This window comes from Triticum dicoccoides, chromosome 7B, assembly GCF_002162155.2.
Source record: "Triticum dicoccoides isolate Atlit2015 ecotype Zavitan chromosome 7B, WEW_v2.0, whole genome shotgun sequence".
NCBI lineage: Eukaryota > Viridiplantae > Streptophyta > Magnoliopsida > Poales > Poaceae > Triticum > Triticum dicoccoides.
In genome coordinates this window covers 617,868,255-617,872,031 of record NC_041393.1, presented here as the reverse complement: position 1 = coordinate 617,872,031, position 3,777 = coordinate 617,868,255, and the positions used below count along the sequence as shown (strand labels likewise).

General features: G+C 45.0%; 1 long non-coding RNA gene across 1 annotated transcript; it reads right to left on the bottom strand.

Annotated features, from left to right (window-relative positions):
- Positions 1–700: 700 nt before the first annotated feature.
- LOC119336987 lies at positions 701–1,304 on the bottom strand. The gene is made up of 3 exons (XR_005162950.1): positions 1,110–1,304; positions 938–1,009; positions 701–793 (listed from the first exon to the last, which is right to left on the bottom strand). It is a non-coding gene; the product is annotated as an uncharacterized LOC119336987 (long non-coding RNA).
- Between the last annotated feature and the right edge of the window lie 2,473 nt (positions 1,305–3,777).

The following is a 3,777-nucleotide window of genomic DNA, read 5'->3' as shown; positions in this document are numbered from 1 at the left end:
AGCAGGGAGCACTACAAGAAATATGTCAACTTGTGACCTTGACTATTGGTCACTGAAAGGTCATTGTTTTTCATTTGCGACCTTTTTTGACCAAAAATAGAAGGTCAAAAGCTGAGGGTCGTTAACTGACTATAGCGACCTTCTCTGTGAGAAGGTCATGGACGTTTACGACCAAAATATTCCTACTGTGGCGTTTTGGTCACTAGCAACCTCCCCAGGCCACGTAGGCATCCAGCGTGGCAAGCTGATGTGGCACAAGATTCAGCCCGGTCCAATTAGGTGTTTTACATGGCCCGAGCCCATTAATTCAGCCTTTTATATATGTTTTTTCCTGTCAATTTACGCTAGCTACATGGGCCAAGCCCAGCAATTCGGCCTTTTTGGTTTCTAAGACAGAACTTTACGGTCCATTTCTTTTTGGGCCTCGGCCTTTTAAAAGTTGACTTTTTTTGGGCCTCAGCCTTTTTGCATGCTATTCACGTTTTGGGCCTTTGCCTCTACCAATAAGTAAGTCCAACTCATCAACTTTCTATTTCTCACATTTTCACAGTACAAAGAAACAGAACTATTTCATGACAAATATTTCAAATGAAACAGAACTATATACTTGAAATGACCAGACCAGTACAACCAGACCAGTACAAAATACAACGAGACCAATAAGTGTAGCCTATTACAATCTTTACATAATGTTCATACAACCAGACCAGTACAAAATACAATGAAACTAGCTATGAAGTACAACCAGAATGCTTCATCGTCTTCCTCTTCCAAATTCCAAGAAACAAATCACCTAGCATTAGAAGGATCATGCATCAGAAGCATATAAAATCTTTCAACCATCAATATAGTTTGCTTATAAGAAAACATATGGTCTGATTTCAAAATCCATCAAAAACACAGTAACTCTACAGGCAGAAAGTAAACTGAAGGCAACCTCTTTGCACATCACTTATTTATGAACAGAGGGAGTGATATTCAGCTTCTGCAGTCAAAGGAGACCCGTAAACTAAACATACAAGCAACGAAAGCAATTATCAGATATGCTGACTTAATCTCTATGATTCTTAGATCTAGTCATGCTTGTGTTCTTATGTAAATAAGCTCACCAGTGATGTGGTAATTTGTTTCACTGCATGTAACGAGGTCCAATTGTGCAGCAAGTTTACCGTCCAACCAAACACCCTCTTACAAGCAGAAATATATTCACTGATCAGAGCCCGCAGAAGCCAAAATCATGAACTGGCCGGGAACCGCGCGGTACCTTGGGATCAAAGCGAGGGGCGAGGGGTGGGTGGGCTGGGACTCGGATGCGGAGCTCCCTGCACACGTCATATTGTGTTAATGCTTACAGCAACATAAGATACTCACATATAAAAAATGCACCCTGGAATTATAAAGAGTGCTTCCTAGCACACCAAGTATCCAACAGAAAGCAAACATGTACACCGGTGAGCTGGTGACCATAAAGTAACATCACAGAGACTCAGCCATCACAAAGACTCAGCCCGATCCTAATATAAAGCAATTCAGAAACTCAATGACAACATAATATATAGAAGAAAGAAAAGCTCATTTGGTTGGAAATTAATTTTCAAGTCGCATTTTAAGTTGCTTCCTATTGCATGAATAACAACCAGATAAAAGTATGATGAATAAACTATATGTCAAAAGAGAACTGAGCAGATAATAGACACTAAAAGAAAGCAGATAGTATACTCAGTAATTACTACAGGTTTGCTCACTGGATACACACACAGACACACACACACTTTGCACATGCAGATTTGCTCCCTGCAAAAACAAGTCTGAACAGTTGGCTATAATAATTACGGGAACGAAATTCCCAAAACAGAGAATGGTGGTACTGGTCGAAATTCCCCAAAAATAAGGAAATGCGACATGCATGACAAGATGTGGCATTACTAGAGGATTTTATTAAACCAACATGCTGGAATGTATTGAATAGATAAAAGCAAAGAACATGACCTCTTAAACAATGAGATTTAATCTACAGGATAAAAAGAGCAGTTCAGTAAAGTAATGTAATATTATCTGCTTTGTTATTATTGATTCCAAATAAGTGGGATGCCACTGCTTGACCTGCCATGCCCGTGCCCGTCATTACAGCAGATCATTTTAGATGGGAGGGATGTTGGCAAAAGAGAAGTCCTGGTACCCTTTGTAAGCATAATACGCTATTCTTGTGTAGTAGAACCCAGGGATGAACATCACTACGCCCAGCACTGTAAAGAAAATCCCTGTATCCAGAAAAACAGAGACATACATCAGGAACGGCTAGAGATATAGAGTGATCGGAACTCTGGAACAAGTTAACAACCTAACACTCATGCACCCTGAAAGTATCTTCAAACTACAACAACCATCCGTAAGTACGTATATGCTATTAGCCCCTCCTTACAGATTAAAGTTGTATGCATCAGGCGCTTACCAACATTTGGGTGCTGTTTTAAATGTCTAAACGGTCTTACAAAAGTGAACGGAGGGAGTGTGTACAGATGATCTTCGATTTCTTTTATGAAACAGACATCCTTGACTCCTACACATAGTGGAGGCAACAAAAGAGAAAGAAATTTGATGGTTTCTCAGCCCATACTTGTCATGAGTTCTGGTTGATTTTCTTCTCAGTTCACTCTGACATCCAAAACAACTAAGGGAGTTAACAAAGTACAATGTCAAACTTCAACCAACCAATTTGAAGCAACACATATAATTGAATAGACTGTGATTTGAAGAACATCAGGTAATTATTAAGTGCATGCTCCAAATCAGCTACTAACGAATTAACTTCTCCTCAAATAATTACTAGAAATTAACTGTTCGTGAGGCAACTTTGATAGAGGACAAAATTAACAGACTGCAGTACTGCTAACAAACGAATACTAGTTGAAAAAACGCATGTGAAGGTCCAATCGGTTGCAATATATTGGTGTAAGTTATAAAACAACCAGCCCGAAGTGAATTATCATGTAACTTATCCTCAAGTTTACAGGTCATGGCGATGCATGGCAGGGGACCCCCAAACCAGTAGCCGCTGCCCACTCCGTTCCTGAACGAACCTTCCTACGCAAGCGGCCAAGTGACTTAGCACCGGCCCCGTGCCGTCCCATCCGTCACCAGTAGCTCCCCACCCCGCATCGTGCCACAGTAAGTAGGTACGTAGCAATTACTGCCGCTAATTAATCCCACGGGTAACTGAAGAAGAGGGGCGCACCTGGGATGCGAGGATCTCGGCGCCGCGGTGGAGGAAGAGAGTGAAGTGGATGGTGAGGTTGAAGGGCCCCGTGAGCCACCGCCCCGCCGGCACCACCAGCGCCGCGCCGTGGTGGCCCGCGCGCCTGCCCAGGTCCGCCACCGCCCTGGCGAACGCCGCCGTGTTGAGCGTCTTGCCGTCCCCCACCGCCCCATACTCCGTGACCCTCCGCACGTGCTTCCGGCACCCCGCGCCCCTCGCCGCAGGTGACGCGCCAATGCCGCCCGCGCACAGCGCCAGTGCCACCGTCGCGCACAACAACGCCTATAGCAAGGAAGGAACCAAACCCATCCGTCAGTCTCAATCCGCGCCCGCGCCGGCGTCGAGCAAAAAACTTGCTTACCTGAAGCCCGGGGTGTGCTGCGCGCCGGCGAGAGCCACCTCAACTCGCCGGAATTGAGTCGAGTAGAGGAGTCGCGCGAGGGAGAGAGAGAGGGCTCGTGGGGGAGAAGGGCGTGGGGGAGGCCATGGACGGCGGGGAGCTCGTCCGGAGGGAGGTGGAG